The sequence below is a fragment of the Triturus cristatus genome, chromosome 9 (assembly GCF_964204655.1).
Source record: "Triturus cristatus chromosome 9, aTriCri1.1, whole genome shotgun sequence".
Lineage (NCBI taxonomy): Eukaryota > Metazoa > Chordata > Amphibia > Caudata > Salamandridae > Triturus > Triturus cristatus.
Window position 1 is genome coordinate 1,134,301,892 of NC_140592.1, and position 25,030 is coordinate 1,134,326,921.

The following is a 25,030-nucleotide window of genomic DNA, read 5'->3' on the forward strand; positions in this document are numbered from 1 at the left end:
CTCTCTTCACTACTGCAGGAGCAGTACGAATATAACAGAAGCACGGTCTCTCTATTCACTAGTGCAAGGCCTGTGAGAATCCAACAAAGCAAGGTCTCTCTCTTCACTACTGCAGGAGCTGTATGAACATAACATAAGCACGGTCTCTCTATTCACTAGTGCAAGGCCTGTGAGAATCCAACAAAGCAAGGTTTCTCTCTCCACTACTGCAGGAGCAGTACGAATATAACAGAAGCACGGTCTCTCTATTCACTAGTGCAAGGCCTGTGAGAATCCAACAAAGCAAGGTCTCTCTCTTCACTACTGCAGGAGCAGTACGAATATAACAGAAGCACGGTCTCTCTATTCACTAGTGCAAGGCCTTTGAGAATCCAACAAAGCAAGGTCTCTCTCTTCACTGCTGCAGGAGCTGTATGAACATAACATAAGCACGGTCTCTCTATTCACTAGTGCAAGGCCTGTGAGAATCCAACAAAGCAAGGTCTCTCTCTTCACTGCTGCAGGAGCTGTATGAACATAACATAAGCACGGTCTCTCTATTCACTAGTGCAAGGCCTGTGAGAATCCAACAAAGCAAGGTCTCTCTCTTCACTACTGCAGGAGCAGTACGAATATAACAGAAGCACGGTCTCTCTATTCACTAGTGCAAGGCCTGTGAGAATCCAACAAAGCAAGGTCTCTCTCTTCACTGCTGCAGGAGCTGAATGAACATAACATAAGCACGGTCTCTCTATTCACTAGTGCAAGGCCTGTGAGAATCCAACAAAGCAAGGTCTCTCTCTTCACTACTGCAGGAGCAGTACGAATATAACAGAAGCACGGTCTCTCTATTCACTAGTGCAAGGCCTGTGAGAATCCAACAAAGCAAGGTCTCTCTCTTCACTACTGCAGGAGCAGTACGAATATAACATAAGCACGGTCTCTCTATTCACTAGTGCAAGGTCTGTGAGAATCCAACAAAGCAAGGTCTCTGCTCACTACTGGAGGAGCTGTACGAATATCAGACGCAATGCCTCTCTACTCACTAGTGCAAGGGCTGTGAGCTTCCAAAAAAAGCACAGTCTCTTCCCTCACTACCGGAAGAGCTATACGAATATCAGAAGCAATGCCTCTCTACTCACTAGTGCAAGGGCTGTGAGCATCCAAAAAAGCACAGTCTCTCCCCTCACTACCAGAAGAGCTGTACGAATATAGCAGACGCAATGTTTCTCTACTCACTAGTGCAAGCACTATGAGAATTGAACAAAAGCATGGTCTCTCTGTTCACTACTGGAGGAGCTGTATGAATATCGGACACAAGGTTCTCTACTCACTAGCAAAAGACACACAATTGATGGACGGAATGCAGAACAAATCAAACATTCACCCCCAGTCAAGAGATCTGGGTTAAATCCATCATTCTTTTGCTCACCATGCCACCCCAGTTTAGACCTGACCATATGCAATAGTTCTCGCATTTGTGAGAGTTTAAATAAACTATTGGCATTGTAAATAACAATGCTTTTTATTTATGTTTTAATAATCAACAAGTAAATAAAAGGCATTGTCATTTACAATGCCAATAGCTCAAACTCTAGTAAATGCGAGACCTATTGCATTGCAAATGCTTGTTAATTACTTATAGCTGTATTATCTATTCTAAACCATCTGTAACTTCCATATAACAAAATATTGCTCTTGTAAAACGCTCGAGCCCCCTTCGATAGTGTCCACTGTATATTAATTTACATTAATAAATAAACAGATAAATAAATTAAATAGTAAATAAGGACGGCTGCTGGTGATGGGGGTTGGGCTGAAGCAGCAGGTGGAGCCCATCCACTTTGTGCTCCCATGTCCACTGCATTTAATTGTGGTTTTGTTTCTAGTGGAGTGTAAATGTGTTGCGTTCTGCACTACTTGCCCCCGAGTGGTGGAATTGTAACAATGAGAAGGTGATGATGCCCGTGTGTTGTTGGCGTGGAGCCAATCGCTTGTAGCTTGGGCCAGGGCGGAGGGCAAAGCACTTTGTACTGAAGATATCCGAGGCCTTCGCAAGGAACCTATGGCAACACACTGGGAGGCCATAATACAAGAATTTCAGGGGATGCAGAGAGATAACATGTGGGCCCTCGCCCCGGCGTCCCCCGTGGCCGAGGCAGGGAGTCACAGGCTGAATAGTTATCTCACTCAACGGGTAGTTCGCGGACTCATCTCCTTCACCACCCTCCATAGACGCGCCTTATATATCATTGCAACGGGAAGGGGGCTGAACCTATGCAAGAATTGTGGTAGCAACACACACCATGATATGCCCAGAATGCATTTGTATAACACGGGGCTGTATTGGACGACTACTAGCCATTAAACATAATTGTAATACGCCCCTCAACCCCAAGTCGCTAACTTTCTGGAACACGCACGTCAACAGTTGGTTATGTACATCATGCCGCACATAACACCTACTAAGCTGATATAATATCTAGAAGCTCAAGGAGGAATCGTTTGTCATAGATATCCCATTATATGTATGGAAATGTGGAAGGGAACTGTTGCCTGAAAGGAAGTCATTGACAAATGCTCAGAAGTTACTGTTGTTTGTTTAAAACCTTTTGTGATAATCATCTGTTTAAGGACCTCAATATGTGCAAAAAAACAACTACCAACCTGGGCTTCATTCTAGAGATTGTAAGTTTGCTGGAATGCCACAATATAGGGAAAGCTGTGGCAATCGGAAGACATGTATTCAACAAACCACCAAAACAGACTAATGTTGCTACCCTTCTGCAGTGCTGTGGGACATTGCATGCATAATTGTTTGCAATTGTAACAAAATCCAAAACTAAATAAACAGATGTTTTAAAAAAAACATGAGATGAGGTGGTGATGGTAAGTGGAATGCAGCTGTGTGGGGAAAGCTGCCCGCCATAGGTAGCAGGAAGTCCGCGGGAAGCAAACTGATGGGATTAATCGTCTTGCTCTATATATACTTGCTTGCATGTAAGAAGTGTTCCGACGGGAGGCGTCGGGACTTGTGTTTCATGGTCACCACAACGTAAATGTGTACATCCTCTCCGCAACGAAATGTAAGCAAATGCAAAACACTCATGTGTTGCTTTGTCTAAGTGGTAATTAAAGTTATTAGGAATGTTGTTTGGCAGAACTGTCGCTGAAAAGGCCTTTGGCAAATACTGGGTTTAGAATGAGCCCGTTCGGCAATTGTTTCTCTTCATTGGCGTTGTTTTATAAAGGGGGTGATCTATTAATGTTTAACTTAACGTAAAACGTTTTACTTTGGCTTAAGTTTTAAAAGTGCTATTGCGTATCCCGACTTGTATGGGGCCGCGACAGGCTTGTCTGAGAGACGGCCATAGTCTATGAACGCGTAGGAATGTTGCAGTCTAGCTCAGTGCCCAGTCAGTCATATTATTAACAGTCAGTTCCCGGGTCGAATGAGAGCATTCACTTCGAAAATGTTTAGATTTTGTCCTGTGTTTAGGGTAAACCCCGGGTTTTTATGATGGGGGCTATTTTCCAAGGACTTGTGCGTCTCTTCACGCTGGTGTGGTGTTGCTCTCTGGCCGGGTTATGCTTTGGTGGACTATAGTCAACTGTGCCCTCTTTGGAACCATACCTGGACCCTAAAAGAACATAATTTAGCATCTTGAAAACCAAATGTAAAAAAAATACACAAATTGGATTAGACTGTTCCAATTTTGTACTTTGTGAATAAACCTAAAGTTACACTGTCCCTGCACACTAAAGCTTGTGTCGATTTTGAGGCCATCCACATAAGATGCACTCACATTTCAGTCTAAAGGGTACTCGTGTACGCAGTCAATAGTGCTCATACACATGCATTCGTATAGCCAATAGATCTCGCCTTTGGGACCTTATAAGTGTTTAGCCAGAGCTGCTGGTGCTGAGGTGGTGCTGCACTGATGCTAAGTTGGTGCTGCACTGGTTTTGGTGCACTGATGAGGAGGTGGTGCTGTGCTGATACTGAGCTGGAGCTGTGCTGATGCTGAGTGATACTGAGGTGGTGGTGCTGCACTGGTGCTGAGTGATGCTTATTTGGTGCTGTGCTGAGGTGATGCTGCACTGATGCTGAAGTGGTGCTGTGTTTGTACTGAATTGCTGCTGAGGTGGGGCTGCGCTGGTGGTGATGCACTGATGCGGAGATGGTGTTTTGCTGATACTGAGATGGTGCTGCGCTGATGTTGAGGTGGTGCTGTGCTGGTGCTTAGGTGGTGCAGCGCTCATGCTGAGGTGGTGCTGCACTGATGGTGATGCATTGATAAGGTGATGCTGTGCTGATGGTGAGGTGGTTCTAAGGTGATGCTGAGTGATATTGGGGTGGTGCTGAGTCGGTGCTGTGCTGAGGTGATGCGCTGATGCTGAGGTTGTGATGCGCTGATGCTGAAGTGGTACTGCGCTGGTGCTGAATTGCTTCTGAGGTGGCATTGCGCTGGTGGTGAGGTGGGGTTGTGCTGGTGCTGAGGTGGGGCTGCGCTGGTGGTCATGCACTGCTGCAGAGGTGGTGCTGTGCTGATGCTGAGAAGGTGCTGCGCTGGTGCTGAGTTGGTGCTGCCCTGATGCTGAGTTGGTGCTGCACTGGTGGTGGTGCACTGATGAGGAGGTGGTGTTGTGGTGATGCCGAGGTGGTGCTCAGTTGGGGTTGTGCTGATGCTGAGGTGGTGCTGCACTGATGCAGAGGTGGTGCTGATCTAAAGTGGTGCTGCGCTGATTCTGTGCTGGTGCTGAGGGGGTGATGTTGTGCTCAGGTGTTACTGTGCTGGTGCTGAGGTGATGATGCACTGGTGCTCAGGTGGTGCTGCAGTAATGCTGAGGTGGTGCTGAGGTGATGATGCACTGGTGCTGAGCTGATGCTACGCTTGTGTTCAGTTGGTGCTGCGTTGGTGGTGGCGCACATATGTGGAGGTGGTGCTGTGCTGATGCGGAGGTGGTGCTGTGGTGGTGTTCAGTGATGTTGAGGAGATGCTGCAGTGGTGCTGAGTGATGCTGCGCTGGTGCTGAATGATGCTGTGGTGACACTGAGTGAGGCTGTGCTGATGCTACGCTGATGCTGAGGTGGTGGTGCTGCACTGATGCTGAGGTTGTGCTGTGCTGTTAGTGAAGTGGTGCTGTACTGTTACAGAGGTGGTTCTGAGGTGGTGCTGTGCTGGGGCTGAGTAATGCAGGGGTGATGCTATGCTGGTGTTGTGCTCAGGTGCTGCTGAAATGGTGCTGTATGGTGCTGACTGGTGCTCAAGTGGTTCTGTGCTGCGTGATGCTGAGGTGCTGTTGAAGGATATACTATTAAGGGGCCTCACATTACATGCCTCGTTTGGAGAGCATGAGGAGTCCTCTTTTGATGTTGGTTTTATTGCACCAATGATTGAAACGAAAATGAAAACATCAAAAGTTGAAAGCGCACAACATAAAGCTGCTTCCTTTTTCATAAAATGTTTACCTCTTTAATCGTATCCATATAATCACTCTCCCAAAAGCATAATGTAAATAGGTTGATCCTACTGTTGGTCGTGTTCTTAAACTAAACTTCCATTAAGTAAGTACATTATTTAAGGTTTGGGCATTTGAGCTAATGAAACCAAAAATGTTATAGGATGAAAAACAACAAAGCCTCCGGCTGAAAAAGCGCTTGTGAAACCAAAGACGCTGGAAAACAAAATAAGGACATGATTTGCAGCCCTCGGCTGGGTGTGTTCAGAAAGCCAAACAAGCCAAGCCAATAGAAAAAGTAGTGCACTGAAACTAGCATATATGGCCTATAGTGAAATGATCCATGTAACAGGGTAGTCTCCAGGGCATGACAAAAACAGCAAAAGGGGGGACAAATGTAAATTATTCACCAAAGAAAACAAAGGAATTTCTAAAGACACATGAAGGAATGAATTAAAACAGATGGGCGAGCTGAAAGCCCATACAGTAAATACAGCATGTCTCGGACCTAAACATTGGCAGGCTCACAGCCATCATTGATATATGTGGGAGAACCCCTGTGTAATTCCTGCCTCCTTTCATTCAGACGTTTACTGTAATGGTACTATTAACGTCTGGAGCGCGTATAATATTGCACAGGTGTAAAAGGAGTGTTTACTATGGCTTTTAAATGTCAAATAAGTAGAATCCAGATGACAGTTTTATATTGTGGAGCTTACTCGCCCCCTACATGAACTCTTTTCAGGCTGGAAGTGTAATGCGTGAACTTGATTTCCTGAATGTGAGAATAAGGTGCCGAAGGGCCTTTCCATTATGTGTTGGGGTGCACATTATATTGTATTTTAGATTTATATAGTGCTTAATACTCCTGACTAGGTGGGGAAGCACTTTGCAGACAGGATGCATGCTACTCTGTGGAGTAGTGTTAATTTCTAGCGATAGTTGCAAGTGTTGCAGTTACTTGTATATTATGTAAAATTATTAGAATTGATATATCAATTAGTTGCATGAAGTGTCTAGTCTTAAGGTAGGTTAGTTGCCAATTCCAATGATGTTTTAGTTCTATATTGATTTAAATTCTTAATTTCATGTGTTTGATTAAAGGGAATGGAAAACATGAAGTATATAATGCGTATCACATTAGGTTTGGTTGCCCTAGTACACTGTGTTATTGAACGGCAGTTGTCTGACCCCTTTCTGGGGTCATAGCTGGGAGGGAGCCACTAGGCCACACCTGTGGTGGTCGGGGTCGTTTGCCTCTGGTGTCCTGGGGTTCTTCCTACTATGGCTCTGCAAACTGGGCCAAGTACACCTCCTCCAGACTTCACTCTCAGGGTATGGAGGGCAAACAGTGAAAGGCTTCTCCGGGAGATAGTTGGGGGAACAAATACTCAGAATGTAACAATCAAGAAACAGACACAATACATCACTGACTTGCCAAATGCTTTTCTTTTTTGAAAAGAAAGTTCTTTTAATAAGATGGCAGTATAGAATACTACAGAATTAGCTAGATATCATGTTAATGTTTCTCATGCCAAAGCCCTCCTCCCCAGTGTCTAGGGCTGCTCCCTGCAAGTTGAGTTTAGACTTTATTAAGTATAGGTGCAAGTTTGACTAAGCAGTCTCCTCTAGTCAACTGGTGGATCAGTTCATACATTTCTTTAGCCTAAAAGGGTCTCACCAATAATGAAAATTCCTTATTGCTGCTTGACTTTGCACGTGCTTGCAGACACTTAGTCTCGGAATTCTGTAACCTGCATTTATCTGCTAGGAGGAGGAGGAGGCTTGGCAGATGCTGGAGAGTGTGCCTTTCTATGTATCTGTTGGGTGCATCACTTCGAGTGTGATGGTGGTCCCACTCCTCTCTCTTGCAGACCGGTTCGGGTGTCCACTTAGCAGGTTGAACTGGTGAGTACTTGCCTTCAATGGTTGCAGTCCTGAGGTCGGTGGTCCTTGGCAGATGCGGTCTGCAGACCGAGGACAGATTCTTCTTGCTGAACAACAGATAATCCAAGTGAGATGCACACTGGCAGCAGCATTACCATGTCTTCATTGTAGAAGTGCCAGCTGCCAAACATTATTCGGGTGCGCTTCTTCACATAGTTCACTCTAAGAACCACGCTCTGGTAGACTGAACGACCTCTCACAACACAGGAGCTTCTCCAAGCGGTCACTCCTCCTACAGGGTCAGGCACTGGCATATGGCTGGGTCTAATCTGGAATGGCATGATGTGCAAAAGAAGCAATGGATCTAACCCAGATCTGTGGCTGGGGGTGAATGTTTGATTTGTTTAGCATTCCGTCCATCATCTGTTCTTTTTGCATCTGGAAGCAGACAGGCAGGGTTCTAGGTGCAGTAGACCCCTAGCTACTCCAGCAAGTTTTAGAATTCAGATGATGTCTCCTCATCTCTGGGAGTCTGGCTGTCAGATATCAGCCCTAGTTCCACAGCAGCTCTTTCAGTATGCTGTCGAGCACTCCCTTTTCTGGTCCAGTTCAACGTGGGATGGTAACAATGTAGGGTGGTGTGGGTCCCACTTTTTTACCACATTTTCCAGACCAGGAATGTGGATCCAGTCCTTAGGTTTGTGGAACTGGTTTCGGGTTGGTTTCTTTTTAAATTTCATTTTCTGGCTGTATTTCAGATGTGACCTTTGTACCAGGCAATGGTTCTCACAGCATGTAGTGATGATACTGGCTCCAAGAAGCAGTATCGAAAACATTAGCACAACAAAGTATGAAGTATCTACCAAGCTGTCATCTGTCATCTTCCTGAAGTAGCTATCTTGGACAAACAAAAGTCACGCCATGCCTAGGAACTCCCCCACCGCTAACAACAGAATCTGCTTACTTCCTCTCTCCCACAGAAAAAAGGTGTGGCCAGGGTAATCAATTCACAAAAATTGGTACACTACACTACCGCTTCATGTCAGCAACCCAATACATGGACGGTTATCTCTGTCATTAAAAGTTGGCACTCCGTGTGCATCCCCACCAGGTTACAGCACCAATTATGGACTGTAGTATTTCTAGGACAGACTTCAGCATACACAAAGGTATTATGGATACCAGATCCAAATACAGTTGGGTCACTCAGGGCAAGGAGCATTTACCTCCCAGCAGCAGTATTGTTGATAGAGAATAAGGTTTTATGTATTTTGGGTCATTAATATAAACGCTAGGTCAGTAAATATGGTGGGAAAATCTCAGTAGGATTTAGTTTGAAATGTCGATCAGTATATAACAGAAAGAGATATGGAATGAACTGGGTTCAGCTTATATGGATAAGCAAGTTATCCAAGTCATGCGCATTCCGGTGATGGCTCTGATGCCAAAGAGTACAAGTGAAAGATGAAGTTTTTATTGGTAGGTTTTCTTTTGTTTGTAATTACAAAATTGTATCTTGCAGATTATGTGTGCGCTAAAAGTTGTTGGAATTTCATTGGTAATTTTTAGGTCACCGTAGAAGTGCGTAGTAGAAGAAGGACTTCATCCTTGTTTCCAGATGTAACTTGATATTCCATCTTTGTCAATGTTGTCTGTTGTCTTACATATTCTGCCCTAAGACATCATAATGTTTAAGTCTTGGTCAGGAGTATGTGATTCTTCTAAATCCCCACTTCCTGTTGATATTGAGATCCTTGCTCTATTTTGAATTCCAAGGTTCATGTAGGCAATAGCCATATTTTCAGCATCCTTCTATATTCCTGGTAAATTACATCATCCTGTGTCTTTGCTGTGAGTGAATACCACTGTTTTGCACTTTTGATGGGAAAGGATGTTGTATATTGGGACATTTTGTTGTAGCACTCTTTTCTGGGAGTATTGTTTTACTTTAATTTGTGGAAATTGTGGTCCATAAATGTTTATTGCCTTGTGGGTTATGCACAGTAGTTTGAAGGAAGATCTTTTGGCAACAGGCAGCCTGTTCAGAGCCAGTTAGATACAGTCATGACTCTTAAGATGCAGAAGTTGTCTTACTGCTGCATTTTGAAATCTTTGGAACCCTCTCATATTAAGTATTGATACTTCATGGTAGCCCATTGCTGTAGTCTTGCTGTGAAGAAAAAAAGGTGGTTGCCTCACCCTGTGCTGCAGAATTTCCTCATGGTTTGGAATATGTATTTGGTCTATTGGTTGCCTTTTCAGATCATGTAGAGGGCTAAGTCCACAATAATTCCTAAATTATATATACCTTGGAGGAGGTTGTCCCTTGTTCCTAGTTCGTTAATCCACTTTGTAAGTGCGTTGTAGTTTTTCCATTACCCACATCCGTTTCTGAAGGTGTTACGTTTGAGGTGACTCTGTCATCCATTTGCTGTTGGCTTTGAAGCAGTCGTTCAAGTTAGAGAGCTAAAAATCATTTAGTTTGCTCAGTTTGGGTTTCCAGAAGGTAACTGTAGCTAGGTTGAAATTGATGAGTTCCAAGAGTGGTTTCATTGTACAAAAGCTGTGAGATAATTGATCTTTGTGCAACTCCTCATGTGATGCTGTGTGAGTTGGATGCGAACAGGGCGCTAGAGATGGTGCTGGATCCAGTTCAGGAGTTTTCCTTTGATACCCATATCTTCTACTCTGCTCAGTAAGATGTCATGACACACTGTGAGGGATGCTGCTGATAGGTCAACCAATTACTGCCGCCACTCCATTTTTATCCACGGTACTTTTGAGGTCATCCTTAACGGAGATCAGGGCAGATTCTTATCCTCTTCCCAGCAGGAAGCCTGTTTCGTGGTCAGATAGTCATGAGTTTTCCATCAGGTGATCTGACGCGTGTGTGAAGGTGGCCCTTTCCATCAGTTTTTCTGGGAATGGTCTGAAGATGTTGAGGTCTGGTGGGTTCAAGCTTTTCTTTTTAATTAGCGGTCCTATGATACTTTGAGCTCTGATGGAGACATGCTTGTGGCTAGGACTTGATGATATTCGGTGTTGTGATTGCTGCTGAGGTTGAGAGGATATATATTTATTAATATCATGGGGGGCAAAGATCTCATGATGCACCCCTTATACTTCTTGATTCTCCTAGTTTATGGAGGGACTGTATTGAGGGATCCCTTGCCTTGCAATAGGATTGTATCGAAGGCAAGAGAGACTTTAGGGAGCCCGCCTTTTGTTTCTTGTTTGAATAGCAGCCAGTGGCGGTCGAACACTTTAAAAAGGGATGTAATTTAGAGCTGTGCAAACCATGTGAAGCGGCTAAGAGAGCAACCAAGAAATAATCTTTGGTGCCGTGTTGTAGAAGCTTGTCCTGCTTGGTGAAGTGTCTTTCACCTGGAGTCTCTCGTGGATAGTATAGGAGGTGACCATGACTAGCGTTTCTGTCCACACATCAGCTGACAAACACGTTATTCCGGCCCATCAACAGGTAACAGAAACCTAAATAAGCACACATGCAGGCTTGCATTTCAAGCTTCTCGGGCACTGCTAGCACACACCTGACCAAAAAACAGCGCTGCGCACAGATAAAGCTACAGAAAGACAGATACAGCACGAAGCTCACTTGCTGACTTGTAGCTACAGGTGAAAACACGGATACAACATCTTTAAGGTGTCAACACCCTCTGCAGACAGAGAGCGGGAAATATTCTGCTAACGCGCCTGCAGGTGTCACATTTATAAAATAATCTCCACTTACATGCAGCTAAGTCATAGAGCCCTCTGACAGCGCGAACCATACAATGAAGGCCAGTACAGGCAACACCCTTACCGGCTTATACCCACAGCTGATGGATGCCCAGAGTACAGACAACTACGCATCCTTCCAGACACATGCCTGGGGCACAGGCTGAGGGGATTTCTACATTGTCACAGATGTACTGTTTGCTTCCACTGGCCTTGGTCTTGCAGCGGCTCTTTGCTTTCATTGTGGACTGAAATGTACCCTTCTGCCTGCAAAGCACGTGGTGAAGGCAGGCATCTTAAACAATCAACATGCTGGTGTCAAAGATAAGACAAACTACTCATGTACCTATGTGAAGTCTGCACAAATGAAAAGATGTGATACAGCTATGCAAAGCAGCAGCATTTACCATCCATGTGAGCTACCAATGCTAACTCGTCCCCAATTAAAATGATTTTCTATATGTTTACTTAATACTGTTCAAGGTGCACATCTTTGCCAAGAGAAGAACTAAGAAAGGACCTTGTAAAGGTTACAAGAAATGTAAACTCGCAGAAACGGAGCTAATTATTTGTGAAACCTCGCTTAGTAGTACCAAGTAGGAGAGGGAGGCTAAATACGTCAAGAGCACTACAGGCTATTAGTGGGCAGAGAGAATGGCAGCAAACAAATCACCAGGGTGCCTGCTGGCTGTTACAGTGTTTGCAAAACAAAATGTGTGCACGAAATCACTGGGCAATCCCAGCTGGATTCGCAGACGTGAAACTGGCGATGCTTTGTGCTGACGGTCAGCCACACCACCGGCGACCGCTGTTGACACCGAGAGGCTGTTGCCGCTCAACCCCATGGATCCCGCTCATCTTACCTCGCCCATCGGTCTACCCATGCTGCCTTGCACACTCCCTCTCCCATCTAGCTCCCTCCTCTGTCTCCCAGCTCCATTCTTCTTTCTCTCGCATCTCTCACTCTCTGCGGCACTTTTACGTTTTTAACTCTTCTCTTTACGTTCACTTTGTACGTTTGCTCCCAGTTCCTTATCACAATAGTGACGTCAGGTGATACAGATCCTTGTGCGATCCATACTTGGAAGTTGATGCTGTGAACCTGCCACAGGCCGGGTTTGGTGATCTTTCCGATTGTGTGGCACACACTTACCTCTGGACTCACATTCACATTGGGTATGCCTTCATACCTGTCCAGCTGGTACGCTTGTGGTGTTTTGTTCATTGTGGACATTAGTGAATGGGTGGGGTATGCAAGAGGGGACATTGGAAGAGTTGATTTATTTCCACTGCTGTGTCCTGAAAGAGACACTGGGACGTGTATGCTTTCTGCTCCTCGTCAAGAGTACACGTCAGATCCGCTCAGCTCTCTGAGCAGGATTGGGGCATATGAACAGAACAGTGTGAAGTCGGCACTTATGTGAAGCCATATTTCAGCCCAGTCCATGCTAAGGAAAAGCCTACCTTGCTTTGAGATGTTATTTTCGAGGGCTAGAAAAAGCCAGTTTTGACCTTTTCTTCTAATTCTAGTAGCTTGTTTGTGGGAAGGCATTCTAAATATTACTTGCCTGGACCCATTCTCAGTGACGGATCAACTGTCTCTAATTCTGATGCCGACTTTATTTCTCTGTGAAATTTGGACAAATCCCACGAAAATTAACACAATTTTACAAGATGACTTAGTGAAATAATGTTTAGAGAAAAGAGGTGTTTTCTGGCTTGAATAAATAACCCATCCTAAAATAGAGTTTCCATTGTAATGGAAGCGAGCGAGGGGAGTCCTATGATGACCATGACACCTGGCGGTGTGTGAGGACATCCTGGCACACTTTTTGGATGTCCAATAGCAGGCTGACATAACACGGGCATAAGGCATAATATGCTGAATTAAAATCTCAAACGTTTTTCATTCGGGTGGCTTTTTTGTATGTAACACTCCCTTGTATTAATAGCCCCGTAGTTTTCAAAGTACTCGCATTTACCAATGTCTTTCGTTGTCTGCTCTGGCGAACACACACGCCTTTGTGTGAGACACTCAAATTTCACTTTGGCATCCATTTTTCCAGCTGCTTGTTCAACTTGAAATTAATTTGTTCTACTGTGCTTAGGTTTCAACACTGCATTGTTCAAAATTGCATTTGTTGGTAGTCAATTAAAATCAGAATTTGTGCAGACTTGAAACCAATGAAGGATTACCTCAGTGTACAATAATTCAATTTTTAACAGGAAGTGTGGACGCACACTTGCCGTGCACAATGTTGTCATCAATTATGTAATTTCAGATGTCACATTGATAGTACATGCCATCAGTGATGTAATATCTTAGTTAATAACAGTGAATATCAAATGTGTGAGTGAGTTACTTCACTTAACTAGAACTTATGACTTTCAGTGTTTTTTTTAGTTTAAAATGTAACGTTTTAACTGACATTTCCCTCTAACTATTGTGCTACTTTAACCTTTGTTAAATATATAGTAACATACTATAACCATTCCTAACTATAACATGACTTTAACCTTTGTTTTTTGCAGTGAATTTATTTATTTATTTATTTTTTAAAATATTTTATTGATTTTTCCACACAATATAGAACTTGATCCACTTGTTACATTTTACAGCATAATACTTGAGGGCATTTCCTCCTTAGTATACATTTTACAATATTTCTGTGTCGCATCTACGTGAACCTAAACCTCCCCTTTGTTTTAATTTCAGCCCATCTAACACCTTGCTTACGGTTAAACATCCTACCCCCATCTCGCCACAAGAACAAACCCCTCCCTTATACACTAGCATCCGAGATTGACTCGGCCCGTGGGGGTTCACATATATTTCCTCGAATTTCATTAAATTTTCCCCATATTCTAGACCACTTCTAGGGGCATCCCCTGTGCATGTATACCGCTCTTTCCGCCACCATAGCACTATCCATGTCTCCTCTCCACTGTTGATATGTGGGGGGCAGCCCCGAACCCCAGTTCTGTGCTATATTACGTTTTGCAATCGTCATCCCCAGTGTCGCCCACTCCTGCATCCTCAGATTCAAATCTGTTGGTTCCCATATGTTAAGGAGGCACCTCTTTGGCTCAGGCGGGATCTCCGTCTCCCCAACTCTTGCAATGACCCTCATGAGTTTTTCCCAGTAAGTTACGATCTGCGGGCATTGCCATATTGTATGAAAAAAATGTATTGGGTTTTTGATGTAAATTAATATATCATTACTATGACTAACAAGGCCTACCCCACCCAGCCCCAACACTCGTGTACGGCCAACCCCGTGCTCGCACTGCCTTTGACAGTGCGCAGCATGGGGTTGAGTGCAGGGCCTGTCTGCCTGCTGTGCACGGCCTTCAGCCGAACCCCCCCACTGGTGGCCAAGACCCAAATGCTGGTTAGCCCCAGCAGCACCCCAAGGCTCTCCCACGGTACTACTGTGAAATTACACAGGGGAGCACTAAGACTTGTGATAGTACCGTGGCACACTGAAAAAACAAACAGCTTTTTAATTTGCCACCAGGGGGTGTCCATCTAGGGCTGCCCCCCAAGGACCAGAGGGCATAAGGGTTCTTCTACCCTGCTGCCTCATTCCTTACTCCTTATTTTCTTTTTTGTTTTTGACGACAAGTGGACCTAGTCCCCAGGTCATAAAATGGTGGTCGCAACTTTATTTTCACGTTGTGGCCAGCCAACCAGACCTTTTGAGTTGAGCTTGCCACACCGGGGTATTCCACTGTAGTTCCACTGTGGTACTGTGTCACATTATGCACATGCATTTTGAACCTTAATTTGTCAAAAACTACTGAACGGATTTATAGCAAATCACAAAAAGCACACTTTCTGGGTAAAAATTTAGCTTTCTGACAAATCTGGTGAGAATTGTGTTCAACCTTTTTGGCTTTAGTGTTGTTCAATTTTCCTAGTGGAAATTGCACAGGGAAAATGTGTTTTGGGGGGCCCCTTACTTTAAATCACCTCAAAGTTTTGTGAGAAGGAGGTAAGGTGGATGAACCTTTTTTTGTGGAACTTTTCTTGAAAATTCGTCAAACGTTACCAAAGTTATTAGCAACTCAATAAAATAAAATTTCTATATAAGCCCGTTCCTAACTATAACTACACAGTGGAAACAGCCACTGTTTAATCTATCTATCTATCTATCTATCTATCTATCTATCTATCTATCTATCTATCTATCTATCTATCTATCTATCTATCTATCTATCTATCTATCTATCTCTCTCTCTCTCTCCATCCCTATCTCCCTATCTCTCTCTCTAGATAAATAGAGATTTTACCCATGGCCAGTAGGTGGTTATAGTTAGGACTTAGTTTCCATTGGAAAAACACTTTTTGTTTTGCCAATAACCTTGGCGCCGTTTGACGAATTAGAAATTGAATTTGAAAAACCCTTTGATATTCACTAAAACAACCAAAGGTTACAGGGACATTATAGATTGGAAATAGAATTAAACATTCCTTAGAAATTCACTGAGAAAACAAATGTTACATGGATGTTATAGTTAGGCTTAGCATTCACATGCACAAAACCATAGACATTCAGCAGTTGTAGGTACCTGAGCTACTTACAACTTACGGACCCGCAATGTACTGCTTATGACCTCAAGTATTACATCACTCATGGCATGGTCAGTGACATCTCTGATGACATCGCTGATGACATCTCAAATTACGTCACTGTACCCTTAGGTGATCCTAGAAAGCTATATAACTTCAGAAAAGTAATACAATTCTGAATTCAGCAAGGGGTAGTTTGTAGATATCTCAAGGTTTTCTCAAAGATACTAACCATTGAAATAAAAAAATATTGAAAATGAGTAGGAAAAAACAACAATTTGTGACAATGTTTTCATTTCTAACTTCATGTCATGATGGCCTATTTACAAAAGCAATATACCATTATACCCACTAGACCCTTCTGGTTGCGGAGATATATAGGGTTTGTAGGTTTTCCTACACTCTGAAGTACCCAGAGCCAACAACTGAGCTGCACCTTACAGTGGCTTTTTTATTGTGTACAGGGTACAGAGCAATTCATATGGTAAAACATAAAGAGTGAAAAATGGCTATCAAGGAAAACTATGTAATTTCAGAAATGGACACCAGATACGGAGTTCAGGCGCAGTGGTTAGTTGTACATCTCTGATTTAGTGGGTACCCATACTAGCATGTGATTCTGAGGGCATTTCTCAAAATGTCTTCTTTCTTACACATTGGCCTATATTTGAAAATCACAAATGCAGAGAAATGCAATTGGTAATAACAAATGTTATACTATTTTGTGTTCCCCCAAGTCTCCCGTTAAAAGTGGTACCTCTTTTGTGTAGGTGGCCTAGTGCCTTCTACAGAAAAGTCACCAAAATGCAAGATGGCCACATCACATTTTTCCACTGAAAACGGACCTTTTTTTGCCATGTGGGTAGCTGCGGATTTTGTGCCCCAGCTTAGCCGGCACCTAGGGAAACCTACAAATCTGCACATTTTCGAAAACTAGACACCCAGGGAAATCCATGGCCGGGTGACTTGCGTGTCTCCCACCAGGTTTTCTTACCTAGACACCCTTGCAAACCTCAAACTTTGACTAAAAACACACATTCACTTCACGTTTCGGTAAGAAAAACTTCTGGAATATGTGTAGAGCCACAAATGTCCTACCACCCAGCATTCTCTCAAGTCTCCTGAAAAAAATAGCACTCACTTGTGTGGGTAGAGTCAGTGCCCGCCACAGGAAATGCTCCAAACTGTTTTTGGGCCAAGGCTCAGCGGCCACCTAGAAAAACCTACCAAAGACAGACATTTTTTAAACCTAGACTACCAGGGGAGTCCAGGGAGGTGTGCCATGTGTATCCCACAAGGTTTTCTCACCCGCAATGCCCTGTAAACAAACTTTGCCTACAATTGCATATTTTTCCTTGTTTGTCTGTGACATAAACGTCTGTAATCACCAGGAATCCACAAAAGTCTTACCATCTAAAGTTCCCCCACTTGTTAGAATAAAAATGCTACTCCACTTGTGTGGCTGGGCGTAGTGTCCACGACAGGCACTTATCAAACCAAAGTAAACTGGACTACAGCGGATGACTCTTATTGACCCTGGTTTGATGGGCATCTATTGGAGGGCTCTTGGTCCAGCCACACAGGTGGGGTAGCATGTTTATCAGGACAAGTGGGGGAACGCTGAGTGGTAGAGATTTGGTGGATCTATCAAATCTGGAAGTTTACGTGACAGAAATGCAAGGAAAATATGCAGTTTTAGAGTTTAGAGAAAGTTTGAGATTTGCACGGCATTGTGGGTAATAAGATTTTGTGGAATTCATGCAAGGCACACCACAATGGATTGACCCGGAAGTCTAGTTTTCAGAAATGTGTGGGTTGGTAGGTTTCCCTGGGTGGCCACCGAGCCCAGGCCCAAAACGCTAGAGAAACCCCTATTTTCGATTTCTCCACATTGCGTTCTGGGGCCTTTTTATCACGGGTACTTGGCCCAGTGGAATAGCATTTTTATCAGGACAAGTGGGGGAATGCTGGCTGGTAGGAATTTTGTGGAACCCTGTGGTTTCCAGAGGTTTGCATCATACAAATGCAAACAAAATGTGCGATTGTAGAGAAAGTTTGAGATTTGCACTGCATTGTGGGTGATAAAATGGTATGCGATCCACACAAGGCATACCATCTTGGACTCCCCAGGATGTCTAGTTGTCAGAAATGCCTGTGTTTGGTAGATTTCCCAAGGTGGCAGCTTATCTGAGCCTGAAACATGCAGCATTCAGCGTAGAAGTACATTGACATTGAAACTTAGCCCCATTCTGCTACCCGTATGTAAAAAAAAAAACCTCAGAAAAAATCAAAATTGCCCCTCTTCCTATAGGGGACAAGATGCTTTTGTTCCCTATGGGGCAGAAAGACTCTATTACACATTCTTTGGTAGGAGTATTGGCTCTCAGCCCAGTGAGACCAACACAAGCTGGTAGCTACTCAAGAAAGGGAAGAGGGAATATGATATTTAGAGAAAGAGAGAGATTGCTCCGGCTTTACACGGGGGGCTGGAATCACCTTACATCAAGTAATCCCCCGTGAACTCAAGATTGCATCAATAGTAAGCCAGGGAGGCTTAAGAACACAAGAGAACATGGGTTATAATCAACATTAAGTTACCTCCCATTCCACATGACATTATAGTGGATGAACACAATAACTTACAAGCATAGGAGTTGCTAATAAATTCTCATACTCAATGCAGTACGTATATCTCTCCATTAGAAGATCCTCCTGATACTTCTCAGGTAGACATATTATTTGTTCCTTAATACAGGCCTCGGGAGAGTTGCAATCTAATGGCTATTCTTCTCACAATAGTTCACAAAGTAAAGTTCTCAAACGTCTTTTCATTTAGTAACTGGGTATGACAAGTATTTATAGTTGCAGAGGAATTTTCTCAGTCCAGTGATCAAAATGTGCGCGCGTGAAAAACAATCTGGGCATTGCCGCTTTGCGCTAAAGAAACTAAAGGTTCGATCTCACGGTTGGCTCTTGAATTTCTTTTCTCCTGTCCTGCAGGCATCGATGTCAGTTGCCACAGGGAGGAAGCTGCATCGCCGTTGGAGAGTGCCAGGTAAGATACTGGGTTGGGAGTTCTTCCGATCTTCAGGCAAGAGCTTCACAGTTGGAAGCCAAAGGAAACAAAGTCAAGCAGGTTTCTTGTGTTGGGGTGCGGTATTTATACTTGTGCCCCAAAGATGGCCACCAAAACATGTGCCGTGCTGAAGTCTTGAGAGATTATGCGAGACTACGGAAAGAGCATGTGAGAAGTGAGAAGGGTGTGGTCCTTCTATGATGTGCTGGGACTCAAGCATTGGGAAGACACAGGGAAGGCTTGTGTTGAGAAATGCAAGGAGCAGGGTATGCAATGTGGTGGGCTGCAGGGCGCTGAAGGGTAGTACTTAGTGCTCAGTGAGAGAATTCATGATGGGCAAAGGCAACTGCCCCTCTCAAAGACCGCCTCATGGGGCGAGGTTTATTAGGAAAGAGGGCATGAAATCTTTGCATGAGGCGAGGAGCATGGATAAAGGAAACTGGCTCCCAATAGTTGTCTGCTGGGCTGTAACCTTTCCAATCTATCAGGTAACGGAGGCAGCCACAATTGTGTTTTGTGCCTGAGATCTTATGGATCTCATATTCTTCATGACCTTCAACAGGGATGGGAGGAGGGGGCTTGCCCTGTTGATTAGTGGGATGATAAGGTTTCAACAGAGAAACGTGAACAACTGGATTTACTGGTATTCAGGGGGAGCTGTTGTTTGGCACTTAACAGAGTTTAGCATTTTACTAATGGGGAAAGGACCAATTAATCTTGGGTTTAGTTTATGTGGGTTTTCTAGCCTGATTTTACGAGTGGATAACCAGATCAAGTCCCTTGGCTGGAATAATGGGCTGCCAGACCTGTTTTTTCAGCTTGCAGTTTCATCTTGGTCTTAGCTGCACCAAGATTCCTGATCAATTGTTCTTGAATCTGAAGTAACTTTTGCACATGATCTGCAACTGCAGGGACTAGAGTCGGAGTAGACAGAATGCAATGGAATGGCCCTAGGATGCTGATCCGTTAAACTAAAAAACAGGGAACACCCAGTTGCTAAGTGTGTGCTGTTGTGCACAACTTCTGCTAAAGGCAGTGATCGTCCCATTGACTGGTTACGGTGAACAACCAACATTGCTAAATTTACTCCATGGATTGATTCAATCGTTCTGTCTGCCCATCAGTTTAAGCATGACAAGCAGGCGATAAAGCAACTTCAGTGTCCAGAGATGTACAAAGGGTTCGCCAGACTTTTGAGGCGAACTGTGGACCTCGATCTGAGATTATCTTGGGGGGAGGTGGGGGGCGGGGACATGAAAACAAAGTACATGTACAATAGAGGGGAGTTTAATCAAGGGGATGAAATATGCAATTTTTGTCAGGAGATTGACTTCTACCAGGATTGTGGTCAATTTATTAGAGGGTGGTAAATCAGTTGCTGATAGTGTGCCATTGTTCTAGGGGCACGAGTAACTGATGCAACAGATAAATCGCAAAGATGGCGAAAAAAGTAGCGCCCTTCAGTCATTAATGTCTCACTGTTATTGGGCAATGGTAGGTACAAATACTTTTATTCGATTTCGTTAAAAATCATAAAAGGGTGGAGAAACCACCATGCATAAAATGTACATTTTAGAAACATTTGGTTTTTAAAAAAAATAAAAATGAAAGCACACACTGGTACGTACTACAGTGGGTAAGTTAAATGTGTAAAACATACGAACAATGCCTAAGGAAAATTTTGAGACTGAATGTACTAAAACTTATTAAATCAGTTGGCATTTCCTTTTTCTTCCAGTACTTTTGCCACAGTTTTCAGGAAGTTTGTGGCTCTATAGGACAGTTGGATTGATGGTCCTCCAAGGCATTGGATAACAGCTACTCTGCATGACCTTATTTGTTCCTCCCCGAAGGCCTCCCGAAGAACTGTTCTTCGGGTTGTTGCCAGGAAGGGGCAAATGCAAAAAAAGTGCAAAAATGACTCTTCCCCTCCTCCACATAAGCGGCATTCCTTGGATGGCCAAAGATGTTTACATTTCGGCATCCGGTCCTTTGATGGAAATGACCCCAGCCGCAGTAACGTCAGGGAGTGTTTTTTCTGGTGGGAGAAGTGATTTAGTAGATATGGTTGAGGTTTCAGCCGCTGGTAGGCTTGGATCACTGCCCAGGCGTGGGATTTTTTTTAAAAGACTGTTTTGTCTATTAGTTAGGAGGACCGGTTTATTGCTTTGTTGGTTACAGTTTTGAAACTAGAATAGGTGGGAAGAGTAAGCCAGGCTTCCTCTAGCTGTAATGTCACAAGGGACGCCTTCAGAGCTCTGAACATTGAATTTTTTAGGTTGGCTTGGGTTTCAATTTCCTCCCAACAATGGTGCGCAAGGGTGTTGTCCACTGCATCCCTCATTCTCCAGTAGTACTTGGCTAGTGCCCCTTGTCTGTCAGGGATCTGGTTTCTTAGTCCATACTCTAATCGGATTTGCGATTGTGAAATGTGTCGGGCGATCGAAAACAAGTTCTTGAAAAATGTTGATTGTACTGAATTTAAAAAGGTGGCGTAATTAAGGTTTAGAATTTCTGAGCCGTATGAGATTGAAGGTAGAAATTTTGCTTCAATAGTTTTTAGCAAATGACCTGTACGTTTATTTCTTAGAACTTTGAAGGTGAACTGCAGTTGTTTGGCTTTAGTACGACCTTATGCCAGTTGTGATTTAAAATGAAGATTGCGGTCTATTTGAAAGCCTAAGTATTTGTATGAGTCAACCTGGGTCAGAGGTTGCTCGTCCAAGTACCAGTGAAGTTTACAATTTGCCGTTGTTTTGCGCTGTCTGGCGAAGCACATCACCTTTGTTTTCTGATGGTTGATAGTTAATTGGGCCGAGATAGTGTAAGTTCCCAATTTAGTGATGAGTCGTTGCAGGCCTACAGGTGTTTGTGCAAGTAACACAATGTTGTCCACGTATTGTAAACTGGCTGTGCGGATATTCCCCAATTTTGGGGGGTCAGATTGAGTTGACCGGAGTTGTTTATCAAGGTCGGCAATGTAGATGTTGAAGAGGCAGGGTGCCAGCACACACCCTTGTTTTAGCCGGTTAAGAGTTTGGAAATTTTTGATTATGCAGTGCCCGTCCCATTTCCTGACCTGGACCCACGTCTGGGACTACAGATTGATTATGGCCTCCAGAAGATTGGTTGGGGCACCCTAGTTTTGCATTTTTTCATATAACTTGGCTCTCGGAACTTAATCAAAAGCTGCTTTGAGATCTATAAAGCATGCATACAGGGGCCTTGAAGTTGCGAGGGCTCGGTTGGCTAGCAGGGTGACCGCGGAGATGTTCGTGAGTGTGCCCATACCTGCCCTGAATCCTGTTTGAGTATAGGGAATGAGATTACATCTGCTGATCCAGTCTTCTAAATCAACCAACAAGTTCGATGCATACATTTTTGCCTCCACGTCAATCAGGGCTATCAAACGGTAATTGGAGGGGTCGGAGCGGGCGCCTGACTTGTATATTGGGTTTAGGATACTGCCCCTCCAAGAATCTGGGATAGTACTGGATGCTAAGATTGAAGAGAGGAGTGGCATAAGGAGGCCAGACCAGAATGGAGGGTCATGGCGAAACAAAGCGTTTGGCAAGCTGTTGGGTCCAGGGGCGCCCTCTGTTCTTAGGTTTTTTATAATTTTTGGGATTTGCTCCTTCCGGAGCTGCGGTGAATATTCCGGTGTTTCTGAGTTGGACGTGACTTTGACACGACCTGCAATGTGTGCCCCCTTGCCTAGTTGGGAGCCATATTTTACGGGGCCTGCTAATGGCGTTTCGTTGTATAGGAGGTCGATGTGAGCTCTCCAGGCATCCTCCATTATGTCTGAGTTGTGGTGCTGGTTTTTGCCATTTGTTAACTGGTTGATAAGTTCCCAAAAGAGCCTGGGGTTCCTTTGTTTGCAGGAGTGATGGAGTTTGGCCCAAAGGTGTTCTTGGAATGCTTTTTTGCCACCTTTATGTCTCTTTTTAGGTCTTTTCTGGCTGTAGAAATTGGCAGCAAGAGATCCTGGGGGAGGGGGCAGAGCCCTGGGTGCGTAGTCTTCTCAGGTATTTGTTCAGTTGTTGTTTTTGTGTCCTGAGTTGTTTGGTAAACCAATCGGCCCCTTGGTGTCTTCTCACTTTTTTCGCTGTGGCCTGGTTGTGAAATTTTTGATTTACTTCTAGGTTGAAACACTCCCAGGCCTGTGTGTTTATGGGTTCTGTTTGGAATCTTTCCAGAAGACTGATGCATGTCCCCATGATGTCGCCGATCTTATCCTTTTTCCATACTAGGTGTTTTAAATTATGGCATTGCATTTGTTGAGATGTTACGTTGGCTGGTACTGGGTTTACGATGTTTCTTAGTAATGTGAATGATTGTGATTGGTGATCGCTCTCTGTCCCATCCATTACTTGGAAATTCGTAATGAACGGAGAGAGATTTTGATCCGTAAAAGTGTAGTCTATGGTTGAGGCTGAGTTTTGGGTGATCCTAGTATAAGCTGCAGGTTGGTAACTTTTTTAGCCGGCTTCAGGAATTCCTTGTAGCCCGTTATTGAAGTAGGGTTTACCAGCCAGGTTTGGTGGAAGAGAAGAATATTATACTTTGTAATGAATTCCATGAAGCCTCGATCTTCTAGTTTAGTGCTGAGGCCGAACACGTTCCAGAAGCAGATGTTGCAGCCCGGGAACGTATTGATGGCTACGTGAGATTTGGTTCATGCTGTGTCTGTAAAAGTTTTGGCCGAGATGGAGTCCCGAGATCCTGGTGGTTTTGCGTTTTCTGGGTGAGCAAAGGTGATGGTGATATTCCTGGTCATGGGCTCTTTCCTTTTTGGCGGAGTTTGATGGTCTGGTCCTTTGGCTCCCTTTAGCAGGCCCGCTGGTTGGGTGGGTGGTTGAAGCAGGTTTGGGTAGCAAGGGGGGTCTATTTTTTTTTTAACTTAGCACCCCACTTTGCGAATTGGTCCCTCTGTTGCCAGATTTGTTCAGTGAAAGAGTTGGCGAGGAACGTTGCTGTTGTTAATTCTTGGCCCATAAAATGCGGGTTCTGTTTGAATTCTGTGCTAACGATGTCATTGGTATTTATGTGGCTCAAAGGGGGCAGAGCTTTAAAGAGTGTGAGCAGGGCACTTCTGTTTAAAATATCATGGTTTCCCCTTGAGACGTAGTGAGGGATAAAATCCAATTTTTTGTTGTGTGGAGGAGTGTCCCTCTGCGACACTTGGAGTACACCCCTTACTGATACATTGTTAGCCGGTATAGACTCTGTGATAATCGGTGGAATGGTCGGAATGACTATGGTGTTGTTTGATGTACATAGTTCATTGACCCTTGTCCAACTGGCACTGTTGCTTCCCGGGTTTGGATCATGGGTTAAGTTATGATGGCAATTTTCTTTCCTCCCGTTGTCAGTGGCCAATTTACTACCCGTGAGCAGATTGTGTTGATTTCTTTCGTGTCATTCCTTGGTGTAGTTGAAGATTTCACGGTTTGTGTGGTTTGAATAGACTAGGTGGGTGAAAGTTGTTTCTCTTTCCTTGGAGGCTTAAATATACTGTATTTTTTCCCGAACTGCGGTAGTTCCCTTTTGATTATGTTTGGGCAGCTAGATGTAGTGGGTGAGGTGTGTGAGAGGTGCTGTTGATCCTTGCTTGTTTTTGCATCCAGGGGAGGTAAAATCACGTCATGGTTGCTCTTCTTCGTTCCCTGGTCGGTTTTGACGGGAAATTCGTTGGTTGCCTGTCTAGAGTGTCTTCTATTTATTGCTTTTCTGAGGCGTTTTCTCTCCCGCTTGCTTAATATCTTGGTCGCTGATGATGGCAGACCTGGTGATTGCTCACTTTGATCAAATAATTGGAGAGCCGAAACATTTTGATTGTCAGAGAATTTTGCTGAGCTAGGTGCGGTTGGATCTGCCTGTATTTGTTCTAAGTTGAATTCCATTCCACTGGTGGTGTACCCCACCCATGGGGCAGAGTTCTGCGGTGTCCGTTGCACATGGTACCTCGTGGTCTGTCTCTGTTAGTGAAGCTGTCTTTGGTGGCACTTCCCTGGTAGTGACCAGGAGGTCTGACAGTAGTGTGGGGACAGCCGCTAGTTTGTCGATTATTTGGGTGCAGTGGCAATGGCACATTTGGTATGTTGTTTCCCGGTCTCGCTGCACCCTCAGGATAATCTCATTGAAACTCTGCAGTTTCTGTTCTACTCCCTGAACGTGGATTGCTAGGATGTTTAGGAGGTCCACTTGAGTGTCCAGCTTGTCTGCGTGGTAAGTCATTGCTTTGGCGATTGTATCCATTGTTTGTAGCAGAAGCTGCCAAGCTGAAGATGCTGGGAAACTGACTGGTTCACTTG

General features: G+C 44.1%; 1 protein-coding gene across 1 annotated transcript in view; it reads left to right on the top strand.

Moving 5' to 3' along the window:
- MIDEAS (mitotic deacetylase associated SANT domain protein) overlaps positions 1 to 25,030 on the top strand; it is a 567,044-nt gene that overhangs the window by 153,003 nt on the left and 389,011 nt on the right. The window contains exon 2 of the mRNA XM_085627052.1: positions 18,638 to 18,692. The gene's annotated coding sequence lies outside the window, so the exon portion shown is untranslated. The remainder of the gene's footprint in view (positions 1 to 18,637; positions 18,693 to 25,030) is intronic.